The following is a 27,534-nucleotide window of genomic DNA, read 5'->3' on the forward strand; positions in this document are numbered from 1 at the left end:
CCCCAGAGGTGATCAAATACCACCAAAAGAAAGCTCTATTTGTGGGAAAAAAAGGACACAAAATTCATTTGGGTACAGTGTTGCATGACTGAGTAATTGTCATTCAAAGTGTGAGAGCACCGAAAGCTGAAAATTGGTCTGGGCAGGAAGGGTGTTTAAGTGCCCAGTAAGCAAGTGGTTAAAATCCCCAAAACTCTTCTCGGGTATGCTTTGCTTATATAAGTGATGTGGTGCTAGGTGATTCTCAGATGCTCAGCAAAAAATTCTCTCTCTGCTTCAGGAGATAGTTGGAGATTACGGACATGCGTTAGGAGATGGTTGGAGACTTGGGATCTACTTAAGGAAATGGTCAGAGACTGGGGTCATGTTTCAGGAGATGGATGGAGACTAGGAACATACTTTAGGAGATGGTTGGTGATCAGGGACATACTTCCATGGATGGTGGGAGACTGAGGATACAGTGGTGTTAAAAAGTGTTTGCCCCCTTCCTCATTTCCTGTTCCTTTGCATGTTTGTCACACTTAAGTGTTTCGGAACATCAAACCAATTTAAACAATAGTCAAGGACAACACAAGTAAACACAAAATGCAATTTGTAAATGAAGGTGTTTATTATTAAAGGTGAAAAAAAATCCAAACCATCATGGCCCTGTGTGAAAAAGTGATTGCCCCCCCTGTTAAAACATACTATAACTGTGGTTGTCCACACCTGAGTTCAATTTCTCTAGCCACACCCAGGCCTGATTATTGCCACACCTGTTCACAATCAAGGCATCACTTAAATAGGAGCTGCTTGACACAGTAAGGTCCACCAGAAGATCCTTAAAAGCTACACATCATGTCGAGACCCAAAGAAATTCAGGAACAATTGAGAAAGAAAGTAATTGAGATCTATCAGTCTGGAAAGGGTTATAAAGCCATTTCCAAAGCTTTGGGAATCCAGCGAACCACAGTGAGAGCCATTATCCACAAATGGCGAAGACATGGAACAGTGGTGAACCTTCCCAGGAGTGGCCGGCCGCCCAAAATTACCCCAAGAGCGCAGCGACGACTCATCCAAGAGGTCACAAAAGACCCCACAACAACGTCCAAGGAACTGCAGGCCTCACTTGCCTCAGTTAAGGTCAGCGTTCATGCCTCCACCATCAGGAAAAGACTGGGCAAAAATGGCCTGCATGGCAGAGTTCCAAGGAGAAAACCACTGCTGAGCAAAAAGAACATCAAAGCTCGTCTCAATTTCTCCACAACACATCTTGATGATCCCCAAGACTTTTGGGACAACATTCTGTGGACCGATGAGACAAAAGTGGAACTCTTTGGAAGGTGTGTGTCCAAGTATATCTGGCGTAGAAGGAACACTGCATTTCAGAAAAAGAACATTATACCAACAGTAAAATATGGTGGTGGTAGTGTGATGGTCTGGGGCTGTTTTGCTGCTTCAGGACCTGGAAGACTTGCCGTGATAAAAGGAACTATGAATTCTGCTGTCTACCAAGAGATCCTGAAGGAGAATGTCCGACCATCTGTTCGTGTACTCAAGCTGAAACGAACTTGGGTTCTGCAGCAGGACAATGATCCTAAACACACCAGCAAGTCCACCACCGAATGGCTGAAGAAAAACAAAATGAAGACTTTGGAGTGGCCTAGCCAAAGTCCTGACCTGAATCCTATTGAGATGTTGTGGTATGACCTTAAAAAGGCCGTTCATGCTGGAAAACCCTCTAATGTAACTGAATTAGGACAATTCTGCAAAGATGAGTGGGCCAAAATTCCTCCAGGACGCTGTAAAAGCCTCATTGCATGTTATCGCAAACGCTTGGTTGCAGTTGTTGCTGCTAAGGGTGGCCCAACCAGTTATTAGGTTTAGGGGGCAATCACTTTTTCACACAGGGCCATGATGGTTTGGATTTTTTTTCACCTTTAATAATAAACACCTTCATTTACAAATTGCATTTTGTGTTTACTTGTGTTGTCCTTGACTATTGTTTAAATTGGTTTGATGCTCCGAAACACTTAAGTGTGACAAACATGCAAAGGAACAGGAAATGAGGAAGGGGGCAAACACTTTTTCACACCACTGTATGTTTCAGGAGATGGTTAAAGAATGGGCTAATGCTTCAGGAGATGATTGAAGGCTTGGCTCATACTTCAGAAGATGGTTGGAGTGGAGACTTGGCATATGCTTCAGGGTGATGGTTGCCTACTGTGAACATGCTCCAGGAGATAGTTGGGGAATAGGGACATGTTTCAGGAGATGGTTGGAGACTAGGGACATGTTTCAGGAGATGGTTGGAGACTCAGAACATACTGTACTTCAAAAAATGGTTGGAGACTGCGCAAATGCTTCAGGAGATGGTTGGAGACTGGGGACATGCTTCAGGAGATGGTTGGAGACTGGGGACATGCTTCAGGAGATGGTTGGAGACTGAAAACATACTTCAGGAGATGGTAGGAGATTGGGGACATACTTCAGAAGATGGTTGGGGACTGTGAACGTACTTCAAGAAATGGTTAAAGCCTCTGCACATGCTTCAGGAGATGGTTGGCAACTGGAAACATGCTTTAGGACAGGGGTGCTCAACCTGTGGCTCTCCAGCTGTTGCAGAACTACAAGTCCCATGAGGCATAGCAAAACTCCGACAGCCACAAGCATGACACCCAGAGGCAGAGGCATGATGGGACTTGTAGTTTTGCAACAGCTGGAGAGCCACAGGTTGAGCACCCCTGCTTTAGGAGATAGTTGGAACTGGGACTATATGTCAGGAGATAGTTGGAGAATGGTGAAATACTTTAGAAGATGATGAGAGACTTGGGATATGCTTCAGGAGATGGTTGCAGACTGGGGACATGCTTCAGGAGATGGTTGGAGACTGGGGACATGCTTCAGCAGATGGTTGAAGATTAGGGTCACACTTCAGGAGAAGCAAATGGCATACAACAGGAGATGGTTGGCCCCTATGAGTATATTATAAGAGATGGTTGGAGACTGGGGACATGCTTCAGGAGATAGTTGGAGACTAGGGACATGTTTCAGGAGATGGTTGGAGACTCAGAACATACTGTACTTCAAAAAATGGTTGGAGACTGCGCAAATGCTTCAGGAGATGGTTGGAGACTGGGGACATGCTTCAGGAGATGGTTGGAGACTGGGGACATGCTTCAGGGAAAGGTTGGAGACTGAAAACATACTTCAGGAGATGGTAGAAGATTGGGGACATACTTCAGAAGATGGTTGGGGACTGTGAACGTACTTCAAGAAATGGTTAAAGCCTCTGCACATGCTTCAGGAGATGGTTGGCAACTGGAAACATGCTTTAGGACAGGGGTGCTCAACCTGTGGCTCTCCAGCTGTTGCAGAACTACAAGTCCCATGAGGCATAGCAAAACTCCGACAGCCACAAGCATGACACCCAGAGGCAGAGGCATGATGGGACTTGTAGTTTTGCAACAGCTGGAGAGCCACAGGTTGAGCACCCCTGCTTTAGGAGATAGTTGGAACTGGGACTATATGTCAGGAGATAGTTGGAGAATGGTGAAATACTTTAGAAGATGATGAGAGACTTGGGATATGCTTCAGGAGATGGTTGGAGACTGGGGACATGCTTCAGGAGATGGTTGGAGACTGGGGACATGCTTCAGCAGATGGTTGAAGATTGGGGTCACACTTCAGGAGAAGCAAATGGCATACAACAGGAGATGGTTGGCCCCTATGAGTATATTATAAGAGATGGTTGGAGACTGGGGACATGCTTCAGGAGATGGTTGGAGACTGGGGACATGCTTCAGGAGATGGTTGGAGACTGGGGACATAGTTCAGGAGATGGTTGGAGACTGGGGACATAGTTCAGGAGATGGTTGGAGACTGGGGACATAGTTCAGGAGATGGTTGGAGACTGGGGACATGCTTCAGGAGACGGTTGGAGACTGGGGACATGCTTCAGGAGACGGTTGGAGACTGGGGGCATGCTTTAGGAGATGGTTGGAGACTGGGGACATGCTTTAGGAGATGGTTGGAGACTGGGGACATGCTTCAGGAGATGGTTGGAGACTGGGGACATGCTTCAGGAGATGTTTGGAGACTGGGGACATGCTTCAGGAGATGGTTGGAGACTGGGGACATACTTCAGCAGATGGTTGAAGATTGGGGACATGCTTCAGCAGATGGTTGAAGATTGGGGTCACACTTCAGGAGAAGCATACTACATACATCAGGAGATAATTGAGACTAGAGGCATACTTCAGGAGATTGTTGGAGACTGGGGACATACCTAAGGAGATAGATGGAGAATGCAGACATGCTTCAGAAGATGGTTGGAGACTGGGCACTTACTTCAGGATATAATTGAGACTAGAGGCATACTTCAGGAGATGGTTGGAGCTTGGGGACATACCTAAGGAGATGGATGGAGACTGGGGTGGGGACAAGCTTCGGGAGATGGTTTGAGATCCACTTATAGTAACTACTTCTTATTCACATTTTATCTCAGTTTGATATGTAGCAAGTTTACTTTAGCCTAGATCTACCTGCTATTTATACCGCCATGCCAATAAATACTATATGATAATAATGCAGTGATACTAACCGTGAAAACACCTTAAAAAAGTCATGTGATTGTCATCCTCGTATTAAATGATCGCAATTATGTCTCCGCAGTTATTGATCAGGCAGGCTGAGTAATTGCAGTAACCTACAAATGGCCACTAGAGGGAGACTCTGCTAACCTGTACACATAATAAGTAAATACAGCAACTGTGTGACATTGGAAAGGGGTCACTTTAAATGATGGCTATAGGGGAAAATATTAGATGTATGTTAGTTGCTGAAAATGTATTCTTTAAATATACCGTATATAAAAGGTATCAGCCTAATAATGTTATCAGTGTGTGCTGATGAGCAAATAAACCTTGCTTTGTGTTCATGGGGGGGGAACGACACAAAATTTCTATCCTATAACCTGTTTTGCGGTACGTTACAACAGTTTTGCTTTACTGCTTCTTCTCGCAAAGCAAGTCTATGAGTTGGCCAAACTCATCAAAACAATGCTCCCCCTGTGTGGCGCATATCGTATTGCAGAGATTAAACAAAAACAGCAGTGCAGATCCCGCCAGTAACAGCACTTCCTGTGTCAGGGTGACAATGCTCAGCCAATGCCTCCCCATTAGCAGCAAGGTTGTCGGCCTGCCAGGCTCACTCCTTTAACCTTTTCACCGCCAGAGACGCTTTTGCCTTTATTTTTTTTATCGCACACGAGTTAAAAAGCACATTTTAGGCCTGAAGATTGAGATAAACTCCCCAAACATGAAATATCTTCTGAAAACAAAGACTCTGGAGGATAAATTGGCAGGAAATTCAATTTTGTAGGTCGCTTGAATTTTGCGCACGGCGTGCTCCCGGCACAGAGGCCGGGGTCTCACCGTGACCCCCAAGCCCCGTACTAACGATCAGGACCCACAACTCCTGATTTCCAATCATCTGATTGCTGTGATTGCCTCTGATTGGCTATCAAAGTGATCGGTCATCGTGAAGCCCGCCCCTGTGTTATCGTTCTCTGTGAATGGAGGAGACAGATATATTGTATCTCTCTCTCCTTGCAGGACAAAAAAAAGTGTGTGTAAAAAAGTAAAACTAAAATAATAATAGAACAAAAAGAAAATACAAGAAAATACCTGGATCAAGGTTTGATCTGGGTCAGTGCCAGGGTTAGTGTCTGGGTCAGGGTCAAGGTCAAAGGTCAAGGTTAGGATTAAAGGTCAGGGTCAGTATTCTTTTTATTTTAATTTTTTTTTTACAGGATTTTTTGTTTTGTTTTAGGTAGGGCGTATTCACACGTGAGGTTGAGAGGTGGTAAAACCCAGCAGCTAAGCTGTGCTTTTAATGCCCCCAATCACTGCCCCATACAGGGAATGTAGATGTAGAGAGGACTGTACAGTGAATGTAGACGTAGAGAGAGGAGTACAGTGAATGTAGATGTAGAGAGGACTGTACAGTAAATGTAGATGTAGAGAGAGGAGTACAGTGAATGTAGATGTAGAGAGGACTGTACAGTGAATGTAGATGTAGAGGGGGAGTACAGTGAATGTAGATGTAGAGAGGACTGTACAGTGAATGTAGATGTAAAGGGGGAGTACAGTGAATGTAGATGTAGAGAGGACTGTGCAGTGAATGTAGATGTAGAGAGAGGAGTACAGTGAATGTAGATGTAGAGAGGACTGTGCAGTGAATGTAGATGTAGAGAGAGGAGTACAGTGAATGTAGATGTAGAGAGGACTGTACAGTGAATGTAGATGTAAAGGGGGAGTACAGTGAATGTAGATGTAGAGAGGACTGTACAGTGAATGTAGATGTAGAGGGGGAGTACAGTGAATGTAGATGTAGAGAGGACTGTGCAGTGAATGTAGATGTAGAGAGAGGAGTACAGTGAATGTAGATGTAGAGAGGAGTGCACAGTGAAGGTAGATGTAGAGAGGACTGTACAGTGAATGTAGATGTAGAGGGGTAGTACAGTGAATGTAGATGTAGAGAGGACTGTACAGTGAATGTAGATGTAAAGGGGGAGTACAGTGAATGTAGATGTAGAGAGGACTGTACAGTGAATGTAGATGTAGAGGGGGAGTACAGTGAATGTAGATGTAGAGGGGGAGTACAGTGAATGTAGATGTAGAGGGGGAGTACAGTGAATGTAGATGTAGAGGGGGAGTACAGTGAATGTAGATGTAGAGAGGACTGTACAGTGAATGTAGATGTAGAGGGGGAGTACAGTGAATGTAGATGTAGAGGGGGAGTACAGTAAATGTAGATGTAGAGGGGGAGTACAGTGAATGTAGATGTAGAGAGGACTGTACAGTGAATGTAAATATAGAGGGGTGTCAAAGAAAAAACAAACAAACAACCAGCTCTGTGAAAAGTCACGCTGGACCAGACCGACTTGGGGGAGGGGCTCAAGTGCAAAATACACGAAAGAAAATGACCTCATGGGATGCTCACCCCAAATTATTGCAGCCAACATTTCACTTCAAACAGAAGGTAGCCAGGATAGCAGTATTATTATTATTATTATAGAGTGTTTGCTATGGTCGTTGCCTCGTTGGCAGCAAAGGGATTAATCGGCCATTGGTCTGCAGGAGGCATGAGCAGACCTGATGGACAACCCAAGAGGCACCTGAAGGAGCGCACATGACCGGCTGACAACTAGGGTTACCACCTGTTCGGGATTCACCCGGACAGTTCGGGTTTGGAATCATGCGTCCGGGTTTCAGACTGTCTGAGACCCGGACACATTATTCAGACCAGACTAGGTCTCCCCCCTTCTCTCTCCTGCCTCTAAGTGAGTACGCTAAGGTAAATCAGAGTTCTCAGAGCACTCATTACATCAGAGCTTCCCCTTACATCAGAGTCCTTATTTACACAACGGAGCATCCCTTATGCTAGAGTTCTCCCTTACATCAGAGTCTCCCATTACAGTGAAAGGGAACTCTGTGAGTTCAAATGTAAAAGGGAGAACTCTGTGGACTCTGATGTAAAGGGGGACTCTTGTGATTAACTTCATATTATTTAATAGCAACATCTATGCATACTATGAAAAAAAATTGCTCTGCGACGCTGAAGTGTTCTGGTTTGCCTTGAAGAAAAGGTGGCAACCATACTGACAACGCTGCTGCTGATTGCACTGCAGGGGCTCAGCGTTGTCAGCCTGGAACAGGAAGTGCTGAAACTTTGTAATAGATTCACGAAATACAAGATTTGCTTTAGAAAACTGTATATAGTGAGGCAGGAGGCCAAAAATAATGAAATATCTTCTTTTTTTTTGGGGGGGGGGGGGGGGGGGTTTCCAAGTGCAGAAATGTTAGCGCTCGACTTGTCCTGTACGCTCATTTCTTCTTTTTTTCTTTCTGTGCCTTTAAGGTTGTGCAGCACAGTAGCTGGAGAGAGAGTCCTGCCTCCTCTGTGAGCTCTGGAATGGCAAGCAGTTCCTGATGTGTTCAGAGCAGAGAGACACACACACCCTGTATGCTGCTGTGCGTCCACCACCAGCCTCAGCAACACTCTGCTCTCCTCCAACCTGAGACCATGGGAGCCTGAGACCTCACTGCACCTCCCCACCCCCCCTCCCAGCACCCTGCACCACCGGTAAGGCACCACCGAATGCCCTTCTCTTGACTCTGTCCTCCTTTTTTTTTTTCTGTCTCCTTGCTGCATTCCCTGACAACACAACAGCTGCATAAACACCATAGAGTTCTACTGCTGCTCCAGAAAATGCAAGGGAGATGGCTGCTTCCATTCTCACGCCGTTCACCCCGTACAACGTTGGACGCAACGCCACGCAAGCGTCGGTAACATCGCTACCATCTATTTGCGGAAAAAAAGGACCGCAAATCCCAGCAGGACATGCTCGGAGTTGTAGTGCCCCAGCTTGCGATGGCTCCAGCTGGCTCAGAAGACCGCAAGAACCGCACGTCGTGCCGCTAGCCCATGGCGATCGCTGACAGGGCTCGTACGTCCGTCTCATATAGGGTTAAAATCGTGGCACGTGCCACAATGTTGAGCGACTGGTAGCCGGGGTATCATCAGCACGCTGATAGATCTGCGCAGCGGGCCTTGATTCACAAATTTGGATACCCCGCGGTGACAAACGCAGAGAAAATTAAATCGCGTTAGCCCCACCGTGGCAAGAAATTCTATATATATATATATTTTTAGTCTCTCAATGGCATTTGCAGTGCTTGCGAAGTACCATCGTGTCATTAGCTGTGCAAGGTGGATCGCCCAAAAAAATAAAAAATACGACCGCGTGTAACGATCGTCTAAAATCTGCATGATCTGGGCTGTAATGTAAGCCCCGTGTTTTTTGCAACAGCGCTGTAAGGTCAGCAGGCAGACGAAGCAGCTGGGTTTATAGGGAGCCTGGCGTTTAGAATGTTGCTGCGCTCATGTTGTGTTTTGGAACTCTGCGAATCGGGGAACTGATACTTTGTTACCTGTGCTGCGCCCCTCCGTCATTGGGGAACCGGTACATGTCCACCATTGGTTGTCATGCCGGACAGAATGGTGACAAGATGGAGGTTTGTCATCAATCCAAAAATCACCCAAGATTTGTTAAAAAATATATTATTGTTGCTATTGTGTTATATATTGTATATTGTATTATGTTCAGTTATGTAACATTTATTATATACATTGTTTGATCTTCTTACTCTTCTTCTTCTTCATAATAATAATAATAATAATAATAATAATAATAATAATATGTATTGTTTGTTAATATGTTTATATTCTTCTTCTTCTTCTTGTTATGTAATATTTGTTAATAAGTTGTTTATATTCTATTTCTTCTCCTTCTTCTGCTTCTTCTTCTTCTTCTCCTTCTTCTTCTGCTTCTCCTCCTTCTTCTTCTTTTGCTTATTCTTCTCCTTCTTCTCCTTCTTCTTCTTCTTCTTCTTCTTCATCTTCTTATCCTTCTTCTCCTTCTTCTTCTTCTTCTTCTTCCTCTACTTCTTCTCCTTCTCCTTCCCCTTCTCCTTCTCCTTCTTCTCCTTCTCCTTCTCCTTCTCCTTCTCTTTCTCCTTCTTCTTCTTCTTCTTCTTCTTCTCCTTCCTCTACTTCTTCTCCTTCTCCTTCCCCTTCTCCTTCTTCTCCTTCTTCTCCTTCTCCTTCTCCGTCTTCTCTTTCTCCTTCTCCTTCTTCTTCTTCTTCTTCTTCTTCTTCTTCTTCTTCTTCTTCTTCTTCTCCTTCTCCTTCTCCTTCTTCTCCTTCTCTTTCGCCTTCTTCTTCTTCTTCTTCTTCTTCTTCTTCTTCTTCTTCTTCTTCTTCTTCTCCTTCTCCTTCTCCTTCTCCTTCTCCTTCTCTTTCTCCTTCTTCTTCTTCTTCTACTTCTTCTTCTTCTTCTACTTCTTCTTCTTCTTCTCCTTCTTCTACTTTTTCTTCTTCTTCTCCTTCTTCTTCTTCCTCCTCTTATTATTATTATTATTATTATTATGCATTTTTTGTTAATATGTCCTTTATATTATTGTGTTGATTATGTATCATTGATTATATTTCTTCTTAGTGTTATATTATTATGTTGATACAAGGTTACCATTGGGTGGGGAGTAGCTCTGGACTGTATATTATCTATATTTATTAAATGGAAGGTTGATATAAGGTCACATCAATCTTAAAGTGACGGAAGGAATCCCCTCTGTAGTGCATCAATTTGGGGTGATGAAAGATGAACTCCAACAACACCCCAGCCAGACAGGTCTTCAGCTGGTCCTCCCCATCCTGGTGGTCTTCGTGAAATTACCCTTTTATCAATAATTATTAAAAAAAACAACATCTTTTAGTATTTGGGGCGGAGGGTAGAATGTTGCTCGCTTTGAATCCTTCATCGGTTTAAGTTCCAGTTACACAAAGTTCAGATTGGTTGCCTGACCAGCAGTGGAGGAAAGCGGCGGAGAAACACTGACTTCACTGTTCTAGAGCTTGTTGCTTGTAACTCTGGGATTCCGGGTTCAGAATCTGCCAGAGCCTTGTCTGCATGGAGTTTGTATGCTCCGCCCATGTTGGCATGCTTGTTTCCCCTTGCAATCCAAAAATCACCATTGTTCATTGAGTCTGCCTAATATTGTTCGTAATGAGGGTGTATTCTATCGGTGGGGTCATTAGAGCGTAAGCTCCTCTGGTGCTGAGACTGATGTGACTGGCTCAGTGTTCTCTGTACAGCACTGCAGTATATGTCAGAGCTATATAAATGTATAATAAAAATAGTGCATGGGGACATTAGAGTGTAAGCTCCTCTAGTACAGTGGTGACTGTGGTGGGACATTAGAGTGTAAGCTCCTCTAGTACAGTGGTGACTGTGGTGGGACATTAGAGTGTAAGCTCCTCTAGTACAGAGACTGATGTGACTGGCTCAGTGATCTCTGTACAGCACTGCAGTATATGTCAGAGCTATATAAATGTATAATAATAGTGGGGGGACATTAGAGTGTAAGCTCCTCTGGTACAGAGACTGATGTGACTGGCTCTTTGTTCTCTGTACAGCACCGCGGTATATGTCAGAGCTATATAAATGTATTATAATAATAATAGTGTGTGATTGCGATGGGATAATAGAGTTTAAGCTCCCCAGGCGCAGAGACATTAGAGTGTAAGCTCCTGAGACTGTTATGAATTGCTCAGTGTTCTCTGCACAGCGCTGTGGTATATGTCAGAGCTATATAAATGTATTATAATAATAATAGTGTGTGACTATGGGGGGGCATTAGAGTGTAAGCTCCTCTAGAACAGAGATTGATGAGACCTGCTCAGTGTTCTCTGTACAGCACTGCGGTATATGTCAGAGCTATATAAATGTAGAATAATAGTGTGTGACGTGGGGGAAGGGACATTAGAGTGTAAGCTCCTCTGGTACAGAGAATGATGTCACTGGCCCAGTGTTCTCTGCACAGCATTATGATATATGTCAGAGCTATACAAATGTATAATAATAATAGTGTGTGATTGTGGGGGGATATTAGAGTGTAAGCTCTTCTGGTTCTGTGATGCCTGTGGGGGGACATTAGAGTGTAAGCTCCTCTGGTATAGAGACTGATGTGACCGGCTCAGTGTTCTCTGTACAACACTGCAGTATATGTCAGAGCTATATAAATGTATAATAACAATAGTGTGTGATTGTGGGGGGATATTAGAGTGTAAGCTCTTCTGGTTCTGTGATGCCTGTGGGGGGACATTAGAGTGTAAGCTCCTCTGGTACAAAGACCGATGTGACCGGCTCAGTGTTCTCTGTACAGCACTCCGGTATATGTCAGAGCTATACAAATGTATAATAATAACTATGTGACTGGGTTGGGACATTGAAGTGTAAGCTCCTCTGGTCCAGAGACTTGTATCAATATAATATCATTATAGGAAGTTATTTCTTGCTCAGTTTCCGGCAGTAAAACAATGTCAGTGATGTTGCAGATCTCTCCATATAAGAGTTACTATTGTGAAAAGCTGAAATATGAAATCCCATTGTGGATCTTTGTGGTTTTGGTGTGTGGTGAGAAGGCAATCATCATTTTTTTGTGTTGGTAATGTTGACAATAAACTATGTCAGTACTGCCTAAATCTCAGTAAGATCCAGGCAGGAATGATCGGCATGCTGGAACATGTAGTTCTCCAGCTGGTTGATGGATCAGCAGAATTGTCACCTTTTATTTTGGAGACCATAGAGGAAAGGGGGGGGGGGGGGTGAATTATCACAGGGCAGTACTGGGTTGGGCCGGCAGGGGGCGCTGCGGTCACATCTTGCTGGGGTGCAGATCACTGTGACTCAATACTTCAATAGCCACAAGAAAGACAGAAGTTGTGTATGTGGGGGCTGGGAGGCCAGCAGGACACAGAGTGTGATTTGTGACAGTGGAGGAATCTTTGGGTAGACAGTGAACAATGACAGGGGTTTTCCGATGGGCCAGATTGGAAGCTTGTGGAGCTCCTGCATTATTTCTTGAAGTTCCCTTCTGTGCACCACATGCAATTAGAACTTTCCAAATATGTTCTTCTGAAACATCTGTAGACCAGAAATGAGAGGACACAGCTTCTGGGGGAAAAACAGTATATATTGGGCAATATTCCGTGTATATCAAAGGATCTCTCTACATAAGAGACAGGGAGGAGTGTACAGTGAATGTAGATGTAGAGAGGAGTGTACAGTGAATGTAGATGTAGAGAGGAGTGTACAGTGAATGTAGATGTAGAGGGGGAGTACAGTGAATGTAGATGTAGAGAGAGGAGTACAGTGAATGTAGATGTAGAGAGGAGTGTACAGTGAATGTAGATGTAGAGAGGAGTGTGCTGTGAATGTAGATGTAGAGAGGAGTGTACAGTGAATGTAGATGTAGAGGGGGAGTACAGTGAATGTAGATGTAGAGAGGAGTGTACAGTGAATGTATATGTAGAGGGGGAGTACAGTGAATGTAGATGTAGAGAGGAGTGTACAGTGAATGTAGATGTAGAGAGGAGTGTACAGTGAATGTAGATGTAGAGAGGAATGTACAGTGAATGTAGATGTAGAGGGGGAGTACAGTGAATGTAGATGTAGAGAGGAGTGTACAGTGAATGTATATGTAGAGGGGGAGTACAGTGAATGTAGATGTAGAGAGGAGTGTACAGTGAATGTAGATGTAGAGAGGAGTGTACAGTGAATGTAGATGTAGAGGGGGAGTACAGTGAATGTAGATGTAGAGAGGAGTGTACAGTGAATGTAGATGTAGAGAGGAGTGTACAGTGAATGTAGATGTAGAGAGGAGTGTACAGTGAATGTAGATGTAGAGAGGAATGTACAGTGAATGTAGATGTAGATAAGAGTGTACAGTGAATGTAGATGTTGAGAGATGTACAGTACATGTGGATGTAGAGAGGAGTAAATTGAATGTAGATTTAGAGAGATGATGTACAGTGAAATGTCGGTGACACCATGGATGGTGGGGTTGCTGTGAAGTGTCGGTGACACCATGGATGGTGAGGTTGTAGAGAGACGTCGGTGACACCATGGAGGGTGAGGTTGCAGAGAGACGTCGGTGACAACATGGATGGTGAGGTTTCAGAGAGACGTCGGTGACACCATGGATGGTGAGGTTGCAGAGTGTGATGTCGGTGACACCATGGATGGTGAGGTTGCAGAGTGTGATGTCGGTGACACCATGGATGGTGAGGTTGCAGAGAGACGTCGGTGACACCATGGATGGTGAGGTTGTAGAGAGATGTCGGTGACACCATGGATGGTGAGGTTTCAGAGAGACGTCGGTGACACCATGGATGGTGAGGTTGCAGAGTGTGACGTCTGTGACACCATGGATGGTGAGGTTGCAGAGAGATGTCGGTGACACCATGGATGGTGAGGTTGCTGAGAGACGTCGGTGACACCATGGATGGTGAGGTTGCAGAGTGTGACGTCGGTGACACCATGGATGGTGAGGTTGCAGAGTGTGACGTCGGTGACACCATGGATGGTGAGGTTGCAGAGAGTGACTTCGGTGACACCATGGATGGTGAGGTTGCAGAGAGACGTCGGTGACACCATGGATGGTGAGGTTGCAGAGAGTGACTTCGGTGACACCATGGATGGTGAGGTTGCAGAGTGTGACGTCGGTGACACCATGGATGGTGAGGTTGCAGAGAGTGACTTCGGTGACACCATGGATGGTGAGGTTGCAGAGAGTGACGTCGGTGACACCATGGATGGTGAGGTTGCAGAGAGTGACTTCGGTGACACCATGGATGGTGAGGTTGCAGAGTGTGACGTCGGTGACACCATGGATGGTGAGGTTGCAGAGAGTGACTTCGGTGACACCATGGATGGTGAGGTTGCAGAGAGTGACGTCGGTGACACCATGGATGGTGAGGTTGCAGAGAGTGACTTCGGTGACACCATGGATGGTGAGGTTGCAGAGTGTGACGTCGGTGACACCATGGATGGTGAGGTTGCAGAGAGTGACTTCGGTGACACCATGGATGGTGAGGTTGCAGAGAGACGTCGGTGACACCATGGATGGTGAGGTTGTAGAGAGATGTCGGTGACACCATGGACGGTGAGGTTGCAGAGTGTGATGTCGGTGACACCATGGATGGTGAGGTTGCAGAGAGATGTCGGTGACACATGGATGGTAGGGTTGCAGAGAGACGTCGGTGACACCATGGATGGTGAGGTTGCACAGAGTGACTTCGGTGACACCATGGATGGTGAGGTTGCAGAGAGACGTTCGTGACACCATGGATGGTGAGGTTGCAGAGAGACGTCGGTGACACCATGGATGGTGAGGTTGCAGAGAGACGTCGGTGACACCATGGATGGTGAGGTTGCAGAGAGACGTCGGTGACACCATGGATGGTGAGGTTGCAGAGAGACGTCGGTGACACCATGGATGGTGAGGTTGCAGAGAGACGTCGGTGACACCATGGATGGTGAGGTTGCAGAGAGACGTCGGTGACACCATGGATGGTGAGGTTGCAGAGAGACGTCGGTGACACCATGGATGGTGAGGTTGCAGAGAGACGTCGGTGACACCATGGATGGTGAGGTTGCAGAGAGACATCGGTGACACCATGGATGGTGAGGTTGCAGAGACGTTTCATTTCATGCAGTGCTGGTCTCTATTACACCGTTTATATACATCGGGGTTGATTTACTAGAACTGGAGTGTGCGAAATCTGGTGCAGCTCTGCATAGAAACCAATCAGCTTCCAGGTTTTATTGTCAAAGCCTAATTGAATAAGCTGCAGTAAAGAGAGAAGCTGATTGGCTCCCACGCAGAGCTGCATCAGATTTTGCACTCTCCAGTTTTAGTAAATCAGTCTCAATGTGTCTCTTCCGATGTTCTTGTTTTCCTGATTATACACTTAATTTGTGTCTTTGTCTCCGGAGTCGGGCGTTCGGCGTGTTACATGCGTGTTGTGTTTGAGGGCAGGATCTGATCTTCTCTCTCCCGGGGGAAATCGATCCCACCGCCTGGCACTCTGCCCTCTTCTCATCACCAGCGACCGGTTTAATTAGGACACTTGGCTCTGGCTGCGCGGCGTTGTCGGGGTGGCGGTGAAGCCTGTGCCTGGGGGGGGGGACACAATGTTGCCTTTTATTGTCAGATTCCTGGATGGCGGAAAGGAATTAGAATGGAAGACCTTAAAGCGGTATTCCGATTTTTACAAAAAACATTCAAGTCACCTAGACGCATCGCAAGGGTTTTAGATACTGTATTGCGGATCTTTACTCACGCCTGCTGTTCGGAGGACATTTCTGGGCACTTGTTGAAATCTTTTAAAATGCGGGCGAAGTGGGCGGGTCACTCTGCTATTTGGAACTTGGAATTCCGGCCATAACTCTAGATTCATTGTTAAAACTTGGGAGATGTCCAGGACTTGGCCCTGCTTCCTCCAGCATCACACATCCAAATATGAGGAACGGGAGGGGGCAGGGGCAGGTATTATCTCCCAAATCACCTGCAAACTCATTCAGCCACTGCTATGATTTAGACACCTCTGCCAAATAGTACAGCCAGGCTTGTGACATCATTTTTTTTCTGCTGAAGTAATGCATCTTGGTGACCAATCTGCCCAGTGTTACCAGTTCTTCACGCTGTGACCTAGCTCCCTCTACTGGTGTAACCTAGCTCCCTCTACTGGTGTAACCTAGCTCCCTCTACTGGTGTGACCTAGCTCCCTCTACTGGTGTAACCTAGCTCCCTCTACTGGTGTAACCTAGCTCCCTCTACTGGTGTGACCTAGCTCCCTCTACTGGTGTGACCTAACTCCCTCTACTGGTGTGACCTAACTCCCTCTACTGGTGTGACCTAGCTCCCTCTACTGGTGTGACCTAGCTCCCTCTACTGGTGTGACCTAACTCCCTCTACTGGTGTAACCTAGCTCCCTCTACTGGTGTGACCTAGCTCCCTCTACTGGTGTAACCTAGCTTGCTCTACTGGTGTGACCTAGCTCCCTCTACTGGTGTGACCTAACTCCCTCTACTGGTGTGACCTAGCTCCCTCTACTGGTGTGACCTAACTCCCTCTACTGGTGTGACCTAGCTTGCTCTACTGGTGTGACCTAGCTTGCTCTACTGATGTGACCTAACTCCCTCTACTGGTGTGACCTAACTCCCTCTACTGGTGTGACCTAGCTCCCTCTACTGGTGTGACCTAGCTTGCTCTACTGGTGTGACCTAGCTCCCTCTACTGGTGTGACCTAACTCCCTCTACTGGTGTGACCTAGCTCCCTCTACTGGTGTGACCTAACTCCCTCTACTGGTGTGACCTAGCTTGCTCTACTGGTGTGACCTAGCTTGCTCTACTGATGTGACCTAACTCCCTCTACTGGTGTGACCTAGCTCCCTCTACTGGTGTGACCTAGCTCCCTCTACTGGTGTGACCTAGCTCCCTCTACTGGTGTGACCTAGCTCCCTCTACTGGCGTGACCTAGCTCCCTCCACTGATGTGACCTAGCTCCCTCAACTGGTGTGACCTGGCTCCTTCTAATGATGTGACCTAGCTCCCTCTACTGGTGTAACCTAGCTCCCTCTACTGGTGTGACTTAGCTCCCTCTACTGGTGTGATCTAGCTCCCTCTACTGGTGTGATCTAGCTCCCTCAACTGGTGTGACCTGGCTCCTTCTAATGATGTGACCTAGCTCCCTCTACTGGTGTAACCTAGCTCCCTCTACTGGTGTGATCTAGCTCCCTCTACTGGTGTGATCTAGCTCCCTCTACTGGTGTGATCTAGCTCCCTCAACTGGTGTGACCTGGCTCCTTCTAATGGTGTGACCTAGCTCCCTCTACTGGTGTAACCTAGCTCCCTCTACTGGTGTGATCTAGCTCCCTCTACTGGTGTGATCTAGCTCCCTCTACTGGAGTGACCCAGCTCCCTCTACTGGTGTAACCTAGCTTGCTCTAATGGTGTGACCTAGCTCCCTCTACTGGTGTAACCTAGCTTGCTCTAATGGTGTGACCTAGCTCCCTCTACTGGCGTGACCTAGCTCCCTCTACTGGAGTGATCCAGCTCCCTCTACTGATGTGACCTAGCTCCCTCCACTGATGTGACCTAGCTCCCTCCACTGGTGTGACCTGGCTCCTTCTAATGGTGTGACCTAGCTCCCTCTACTGGTGTAACCTAGCTCCCTCTACTGGTGTGATCTAGCTCCCTCTACTGGTGTGACCCAGCTCCCTCTACTGGAGTGACCCAGCTCCCTCTACTGGTGTGACTTAGCTCCCTCTACTGGTGTGACTTAGCTCCCTCTACTGGTGTGACTTAGCTCCCTCTACTGGTGTAACCCAGCTCCCTCTACTGGTGTAACCTAGCTCGCTCTACTGGTGTGACCTAGCTCCCTCTACTGGTGTGACCTAGCTCCCTCTACTGGTGTGACCTAGCTCCCTCTACTGGTGTGATCTAGCTCCCTCCACTTGTGTGATCTAGCTCTCTCCACTGGTGTGACCTGGCACCCTCTACTGATGACATAATTACCTCCACTGGTGTGACCTAGCTATGTTAACTGGTGTGACCTAGCTCACTCTACTGATGACATAATTATCTCCACTGGTGTGTCCTAGCTACCTTAACTGGTGTTGCTAATCTCTCATAAAAATTGAATCTTCACTGGTCTGTTCGGCAAGCTACAAACTCCTTGGTAAGTTTTCATTTCTTATCCCAACCCCCGACCATAGACCTTTGAAGATCCCCAGCTGCCCCAGATTCTGTTTACTCCAGCCTCAGTCAGTTGTTGCCCTCATTGACTCTCCTACATGATGGGGAGGGTCTAGCTAGGACTAGACAACTACTATAAAGAGGAAGGAGAAGACAGAGGAGAACATAAAGAGGATCTAGCTAGGATTCAACCAACCAGTACTAAACAGGAGGGGAAGACAGACAGAGCAAGAACAAACAGAATCTAAAGAAGTTGTGCATAGTTACCAATCAGCTTTTAAATTCAGCCGAATTAAACTAGAAGCTGATTGGTTACCATGCAGAGCTGCCTCAGATTCAGTTTACTCCAGTCTTAGTAAATACCCCTCATTGACTTTCCTAAGCCATGTCTCCACAAATAAGTAACACTGACTGAGGGAACGTGGAAGAAATGGGGAGGGTCTAGCTAGGACTAAACCAACTAGTACTAAACAGGAGGGGAAGCGAGAGGAAAAGCAAACAGAATCTAAAGCAGTTGTGCATAGTTACCAATCACCTAAACAGGAGGGGAAGAGAGAGGACAAAATTGGGAGGGTATAGCTAGGACTAAACCAACTAGAATTAAACTGAAGGGGTGCCAGAGGAAGAGGAAACAGAACCTGGAGCAGCTGTGCATAGTAATCAATGGGCTTTTAAATTCAGCTTGTTCATTTAAGCTTAAACAGCTAGAAGCTGATTGGTTGCAATGGAGAGCTGCCTCAGATTCTGTTTACTCCAGTCTTATTAAATACCCCTCATTGACTTGCCTAAGCCATGTCTCTGTAAATAAGTAACACTGACTGAGGGAACATGGAAGAAATGGGGAGGGTCTAGCTAGGACTAAACCAACTAGTACTAAACATGAGGGGAAGAGAGAGGACAAACTGGGGAGGGTCTAGCTAGGATTAACCAACTAGTATTAAACAGGAGGGGAAGACAAAAGAAAAAAATGGTGAGGGTCTAGCTGGACTAAACCAACTAATACTAAACAGGATAGGAGGATAGAATAAAAATAGGGAGGGTTTAGCTAGGATTAAACCAACTAGTACCAAACTGGAGGGGAAGACAAAAGAAAAAAGGGGGAGGGTCTAGCTAGAACTAAACCAACAAGTTCTAAACAGGGGGAAGACAGAAGAAAAAAAAATGGGAGGGTCTAGTTAGGATTAAACCAACCAGTACTAAACAGGAGGGGAAAACGGAAGAAAAAAATGGGAGGGTCTAGTTAGGATTAAACCAACTAGTACTAAACAGGAGGGGAAAACAGAAGAAAAAAATGGGGAGGGTCTAGCTAGGGCTAAACCAACTAGTAACAGACAGGAGGGGAAGACAGAATAAAAAAAATGGGGAGGGTCTAGCTAGGACTAAACCAACTAGTACTAAACAGGAGGGGAAGATAGAAGAAAAAATGGGGAGGGTTTAGCTAGGATTAAATTAACTAGTAACAAACTGGAGGGGAAGACAAAAGAAAAAAGGTGGGAGGGTCTAGCTAGAACTAAACCAACTAGTACTAAACAGGGGGGGGGGGACAGAAGATAAAAATGGGGAGGGTCTAGCTAGGGCTAAACCAACTAGTAACAAACAGGAGGGGAAGACAGAATAAAAAAATGTGGAGGGTCTAGCTAGGACTAAACAAAGTAGTACTAAACAGGAAGGGAAGACAGAGAAAGAGCAAACAGAATCTGGAGCAGTTGTTCATAGTAACCAATCAGCTTCTAAATTCTGCTTGTTCAATTAAGCTTGAAAGCTAGAAGCTGATTGGTTGCAATGCAGAGCTGTCGCGGATTCTGTTTACTCCAGTTTTAGTAAATCCCCCTCATTGACTCTCCTAATCCCTGTCTCTGCAAATAAGTAACACTGGCCGAGGAAACATGGAAGGAATGGGGAGGGTCTAGCTAGGACTAAACCAACTAGTACTAAACAGGAGGGGAAGACAGAAGATAAATGGGGAGGGTCTAGCTAGGACTAAACCAACTAGTACTAAACAGGAAGGGGAAGACAGAAGATAAATGGGGAGGGTCTAGCTAGGACTAAACCAACTAGTACTAAACAGGAAGGGGAAGACAGAAGATAAATGGGGAGGGTCTAGCTAGGACTAAACCAACTAGTACTTAACAGGAGGGGAAGACAGAAGATAAATGGGGAGGGTCTAGCTAGGACTAAACCAACTAGGATTAAGCAGAAGGGGACAGAGAGAAGAAACCAAACCACATTAGTAAACAAGCTTTAGTGTCCAGAAACCACCACTAGGTGTCAGCATATTCCAGAAATATAATAACCTCATGCAGTTCAATACATAAAAATAGGACAGAACAAATTCCTTTTTTTCACATTGGGATGGAATGTGCTGAATGTCGCTCGCTGCAGCTGTTGCTGTGTCTTCCTGTGCCGGGTTCAGTGACACTGGAAGCTGGCTGGTTTGTTTGTAAACAAATCTCATGTGATCACACTGATTGATGAAGATTAACAACTAGGAATGCTGCCGTATACGTGGTACACACAATGAGATTATTGGACGAATGATCATTTTTTTTACATGCTAATCTCAGATCGAACCTGAATAGTTTATTAGTCACAAAAATTCTCGTACGACAGAATAAAAAATTTGGAAGTGACGTCATGTGTTGACTTTTTTTGTGCATGTCCGATCGTATGATACCGGATGAACTGTCACGATTGGCTCTCGTACGATTTTCTGATCACGTGTGCGGCCTTTAGAATGTTAAACTAGCGATCGCTGACATTAAGGTTTTACATTTTCTGTTTAGATCCCTTTTGCTCCTCCAATAAGCGTTTTGTCACCAACATCATCAGCAGAACTTTCAGATAGCTTGATTATATACGCTCATAGATCCCCAGATCCACACTGTCCCCGATCTTCCTCTTCAGCATCCTCCCTGATCTTCCTCCTCGGCATCCTCCCTGATCTTCCTCCTCATCATCCTCCCTGATCTTCCTCCTCATTATCCTCCCTGATCTTCTTCCTCAGCATCCTCCCTGATCTTCCTCCTCATTATCCTCCCTGATCTTCCTCCTCAGCATCCTCCCTGATCTTCCTCCTCATTATCCTCCCTGATCTTCCTCTTCAGCATCCTCCCTGATCTTCCTCCTCGGCATCCTCCCTGATCTTCCTCCTCATCATCCTCCCTGATCTTCCTCCTCATTATCCTCCCTGATCTTCTTCCTCAGCATCCTCCCTGATCTTCCTCCTCATTATCCTCCCTGATCTTCCTCCTCAGCATCCTCCCTGATCTTCCTCCTCATTATCCTCCCTGATCTTCCTCTTCAGCATCCTCCCTGATCTTCCTCCTCGGCATCCTCCCTGATCTTCCTCCTCATCATCCTCCCTGATCTTCCTCCTCATTATCCTCCCTGATCTTCTTCCTCAGCATCCTCCCTGATCTTCCTCCTCATTATCCTCCCTGATCTTCCTCCTCAGCATCCTCCCTGATCTTCCTCCTCATTATCCTCCCTGATCTTCCTCTTCAGCATCCTCCCTGATCTTCCTCCTTGGCATCCTCCCTGATCTTCCTCCTCATCATCCTCCCTGATCTTCCTCCTCATTATCCTCCCTGATCTTCTTCCTCAGCATCCTCCCTGATCTTCCTCCTCATTATCCTCCCTGATCTTCCTCCTCAGCATCCTCCCTGATCTTCCTCCTCATTATCCTCCCTGATCTTCCTCTTCAGCATCCTCCCTGATCTTCCTCCTCGGCATCCTCCCTGATCTTCCTCCTCATCATCCTCCCTGATCTTCCTCCTCATTATCCTCCCTGATCTTCTTCCTCAGCATCCTCCCTGATCTTCCTCCTCAGCATCCTCCCTGATCTTCCTCCTCATTATCCTCCCTGATCTTCCTCCTCAGCATCCTCCCTGATCTTCCTCCTCATTATCCTCCCTGATCTTCCTCTTCAGCATCCTCCCTGATCTTCCTCCTCGGCATCCTCCCTGATCTTCCTCCTCATCATCCTCCCTGATCTTCCTCCTCATTATCCTCCCTGATCTTCTTCCTCAGCATCCTCCCTGATCTTCCTCCTCATTATCCTCCCTGATCTTCCTCCTCAGCACCCTCTCTGATCTTCCTCCTCATCATCCTCCCTGATCTTCTTCCTCATCATCTTCCCTGATCTTCCTCCTCATCATCCTCCCTGATCTTCCTCCTCGGCATCCTCCCTGATCTTCCTCCTCATCATCCTCCCTGATCTTCCTCCTCATTATCCTCCCTGATCTTCCTCCTCAGCATCCTCCCTGATCTTCCTCCTCATTATCCTCCCTGATCTTCCTCATCAGCACCCTCTCTGATCTTCCTCCTCATCATCCTCCCTGATCTTCCTCCTCAGCATCCTCCCTGATCTTCTTCCTCATCATCTTCCCTGATCTTCCTCCTCATCATCCTCCCTGATCTTCCTCCTCGGCATCCTCCCTGATCTTCCTCCTCATCATCCTCCCTGATCTTCCTCCTCATTATCCTCCCTGATCTTCCTCATCAGCACCCTCTCTGATCTTCCTCCTCATCATCCTCCCTGATCTTCCTCCTCAGCATCCTCCCTGATCTTCTTCCTCATCATCTTCTCTGATCTTCCTCCTCATCATCCTCCCTGATCTTCCTCCTCGGCATCCTCCCTGATCTTCCTCCTCATCATCCTCCCTGATCTTCCTCCTCATTATCCTCCCTGATCTTCTTCCTCAGCATCCTCCCTGATCTTCCTCCTCATTATCCTCCCTGATCTTCCTCCTCAGCACCCTCTCTGATCTTCCTCCTCATCATCCTCCCTGATCTTCCTCCTCAGCATCCTCCCTGATCTTCTTCCTCATCATCTTCCCTGATCTTCCTCCTCATCATCCTCCCTGATCTTCCTCCTCGGCATCCTCCCTGATCTTCCTCCTCATCATCCTCCCTGATCTTCCTCCTCATCATCCTCCCTGATCTTCTTCCTCAGCATCCTCCCTGATCTTCCTCCTCATCATCCTCCCTGATCTTCCTCCCCAGCATCCTCCCTGATCTTCCTCCTCATTATCCTCCCTGATCTTCCTCCTCAGCACCCTCTCTGATCTTCCTCCTCATCATCCTCCCTGATCTTCCTCCTCGGCATCCTCCCTGATCTTCCTCCTCAGCATCCTCCCTGATCTTCTTCCTCATCATCTTCCTCCTCATCATCCTCCCTGATCTTCCTCCTCGGCATCCTCCCTGATCTTCCTCCTCAGCATCCTCCCTGATCTTCCTCCTCATCATCCTCCCTGATCTTCCTCCTCATCATCCTCTCTGATCTTCCTCCTCAGCATCCTCCCTGATCTTCCTCCTCAGCATCCTCCCTGATCTTCCTCCTCATCATCCTCCCTGATCTTCCTCCTCAGCATCCTCCCTGATCTTCCTCCTCAGCATCCTCCCTGATCTTCCTCCTCGGCATCCACCCTGATCTTCCTCCTCGGCATCCTCCCTGATCTTCTTCCTCGGCATCCTCCCTGATCTTCCTCCTCGGCATCCTCCCTGATCTTCCTCCTCGGCATCCTCCCTGATCTTCCTCCTCAGCATCCTCCCTGATCTTCCTCCTCAGCATCCTCCCTGATCTTCCTCCTCGGCATCCTCCCTGATCTTCCTCCTCAGCACCCTCCCTGATCTTCCTCCTCATCATCCTCCCTGATCTTCTTCTTCAGCATTTTCCCTGATCTTCCTCCTCGGCATCCTCCCTGATCTTCCTCCTTGGCATCCTCCCTGATCTTCCTCCTCAGCATCTTCCCTGATCTTCCTCCTCGGCATCCTCCCTGATCTTCCTCCTCAGCATCTTCCCTGATCTTCCTCCTCATCATCTTCCCTGATCTTCTTCTTCAGCATTTTCCCTGATCTTCCTCCTCGGCATCCTCCCTGATCTTCCTCCTCGGCATCCTCCCTGATCTTCCTCCTCAGCATCCTCCCTGATCTTCCTCCTCATCATCTTCCCTGATCTTCTTCTTCAGCATTTTCCCTGATCTTCCTCCTCGGGCATCCTCCCTGATCTTCCTCCTCGGCATCCTCCCTGATCTTCCTCCTCGGCATCCTCCCTGATCTTCCTCCTCAGCACCCTCCCTGATCTTCCTCCTCATCATCTTCCCTGATCTTCTTCTTCAGCATTTTCCCTAATCTTCCTCCTCGGCATCCTCCCTGATCTTCCTCCTCAGCATCTTCCCTGATCTTCCTCCTCATCATCTTCCCTGATCTTCTTCTTCAGCATTTTCCCTGATCTTTCTCCTCGGCATCCTCCCTGATCTTCCTCCTCGGCATCCTCCCTGATCTTCCTCCTCAGCACCCTCCCTGATCTTCCTCCTCATCATCCTCCCTGATCTTCTTCTTCAGCATTTTCCCTGATCTTCCTCCTCGGCATCCTCCCTGATCTTCCTCCTTGGCATCCTCCCTGATCTTCCTCCTTGGCATCCTCCCTGATCTTCCTCCTCAGCATCTTCCCTGATCTTCCTCCTCGGCATCCTCCCTGATCTTCCTCCTCAGCATCTTCCCTGATCTTCCTCCTCATCATCTTCCCTGATCTTCTTCTTCAGCATTTTCCCTGATCTTCCTCCTCGGCATCCTCCCTGATCTTCCTCCTCGGCATCCTCCCTGATCTTCCTCCTCAGCATCCTCCCTGATCTTCCTCCTCATCATCTTCCCTGATCTTCTTCTTCAGCATTTTCCCTGATCTTCCTCCTCGGGCATCCTCCCTGATCTTCCTCCTCGGCATCCTCCCTGATCTTCCTCCTCGGCATCCTCCCTGATCTTCCTCCTCAGCACCCTCCCTGATCTTCCTCCTCATCATCTTCCCTGATCTTCTTCTTCAGCATTTTCCCTAATCTTCCTCCTCGGCATCCTCCCTGATCTTCCTCCTCAGCATCTTCCCTGATCTTCCTCCTCATCATCTTCCCTGATCTTCTTCTTCAGCATTTTCCCTGATCTTTCTCCTCGGCATCCTCCCTGATCTTCCTCCTCGGCATCTTCCCTGATTTTCCTCCTCAGCATCCTCCCTGATCTTCCTCCTCGGCATCCTCCCTGATCTTCCTCCTCGGCATCCTCCCTGATCTTCCTCCTCGGCATCTTCCCTGATTTTCCTCCTCAGCATCCTCCCTGATCTTCCTCCTCGGCATCCTCCCTGATCTTCCTCCTCTGCATCCTCCCTGATCTTCCTCCTCGGCATCCTCCCTGATCTTCCTCCTCGGCATCTTCCCTGATTTTCCTCCTCAGCATCCTCCCTGATCTTCCTCCTCGGCATCCTCCCTGATCTTCCTCCTCTGCATCCTCCCTGATCTTCCTCCTCCGGTGTGACCGTTCGGTGACCTCTGGGGAGATCGGTGGATGGCGCAGCCTCTACAAACCGCTATCCAGCAGATCAGCGAATTCTCTCTCCTTCCCTCATCACATCTAAGAAAACAAAGTGCAACGTATTTATTTATTTTCACTAAAACTAATAATGAACCAAAAAGAAGCACCAACATGATTTCTCCAGAGGGGGAGCAAATAACGTCCCATAGTTTCCTGCTCCCCTGAGTTGAACTCTGCACTTAAAGTGAACCTGTCACCCATCATGCATGCTCAATGCTCAGTGGGACCCTTCCAGGTATATATTACCTCCCACAGAGATCACAGGACCCCCCCCCCCCCCGACAATACGTTCATCTGCATTTGTCTCTTGAAGGACGGTGCCATATTTGTTTAGGCATCACCTAAGATGACACAATCTTCTTGGCTGTCTTAACGTTTGACACAGATCAGCCCCTTGCTGCAGCATTTCACCTTGTGATACTACAAAGTTACAAGGTTGCAGTCTGATCACTGGCGGATGATATCATCTCAGATCTCAGCCTAGGCAAAATCACTGGAGTGGAGCTCAAAAATTGCATTTTAATGACAAAACGGTGGAGTTTTTCTGATACGGAAATGGGGACCCCTAGAGGAGGAAAAACGAAATGGCAACCCAAACCCAAAGTGGCTCCTACAAACCAGCCCCAGCGACCTGCTGTATGGGCATGGAAGCCCCTCCTGTGTTCTCTGCTGCTTCCTCCTGCCTGGAGACTGATGACATCATCCCAGCCTAGGCAAAGTTACAATGTTGCAGTCTGATCATTGGGGGAGGGGAGACTGAGGAAATGCTTCCACCTGCCAGCAGCAGACTGATGACATCATCCCAGCCTAGGCAAAGTTACAGTGTAGCAGTCTGATCCTTGGGGGGAGGGGAGACTGAGGAAATGCTTCCTCCTGCCTGCAGCAGACTGATGACATTATCCCAGCCTAGGCAAAGTCACTGAGTGAAGTTGTAATACTCATCTTTCTATATTAATCTCCTAAATCCTATTAGAAGACTCAGTCATGTCCAGGATGTAGTGGCACTGGCCGGGGGGGTCCCCCTTACTGCAGCACCGTTTGCAGTCCCTATGACCCACGGACAGTCCTGCTAGGCTGATAGCAGCACAAGTCGCCGCAGCAGGTGGTAAGCGTCCCTCCATCTTTTCCAGGAATGCTGGCCGCTATGCAGACGCCGTTGGACAGGTGCAGATCGCGCCTCGGATTTCCAGCAGCCGGCTTCTCCCGGGGTCAGAGGTCAGCACACGTTGGCCTTTCATGTCCCTCTGTAATCCCATTAAACCCCCTTCTAAGGTGACACTTTATTGGGCTGCAGCACCTTGTACACCGTTATCGGCCCTCGTAAATCCCCCACCGCGCTTTCTTCTCGCTGTAAAGTGTCCACACCTGGACTTCCAGCTTTTTTACTGGTGTGATGAAAGAAGATCCGCGTACGAGGCGCTGACAGAAGGATTGCAGGAGCGAATTCCTGGCGCTCGGATTACCAGGATGGTCACCGGCAATGCAGCCAAACACCGCTAGATCTGCAGCTGGATTATAGCGGGGGGGGGGGGGGCGCACATCCTAGGACCCCCAAATTGTCTGGGGTGCCAAGGAGCCCCCCATCCTTCTGGACGCCCTTCATTTATGGTGGCATGGGAGGTCTGACATTGGCCCTTCTCATTGTCTATGGACCCTGGCACAGCAATATACAATACTAGTGAATGTGACAGCACTGAGGTCAAGGGTTCAAATCCCAACCACAGCAATACCTGCCTAGAAATCGCCTGTGCCTGGGCGGGTTTCCTCTGGGTACTCCGGCTTCCTCCAACACTCCAAACACATGCTGGGAGGATAATTGGCCCCAATATGTATGAAATTACAGATACAAATATTTCACAAACCCGACCTGTGGGATAATCTATCTATCTATCTATCTATCTATCTATCTATCTATCTATCTATCTATCTATCTATCTATTGTCTATATAGCTATTATCTATCTATCTATAGATCTTTTGATCATTCTCTGCTGAATCTATCTATCTATCTATCTATCTATCTATCTATT

At 47.2% G+C, this 27,534-nt stretch overlaps 1 protein-coding gene across 1 annotated transcript in view; it reads left to right on the forward strand.

Moving 5' to 3' along the window:
* Positions 1–7,968: 7,968 nt before the first annotated feature.
* DAAM2 (dishevelled associated activator of morphogenesis 2) overlaps positions 7,969–27,534 on the forward strand; it is a gene marked incomplete in the record, with an annotated part of 380,667 nt that continues 361,101 nt past the window's right edge. The window contains 1 exon segment of the mRNA XM_077485388.1: positions 7,969–8,127.

Source organism: Lithobates pipiens, unplaced genomic scaffold, assembly GCF_037356315.1.
Source record: "Lithobates pipiens isolate NorthernLeopardFrog02 unplaced genomic scaffold, aLitPip1_a1.2 Scaffold_18, whole genome shotgun sequence".
Lineage (NCBI taxonomy): Eukaryota > Metazoa > Chordata > Amphibia > Anura > Ranidae > Lithobates > Lithobates pipiens.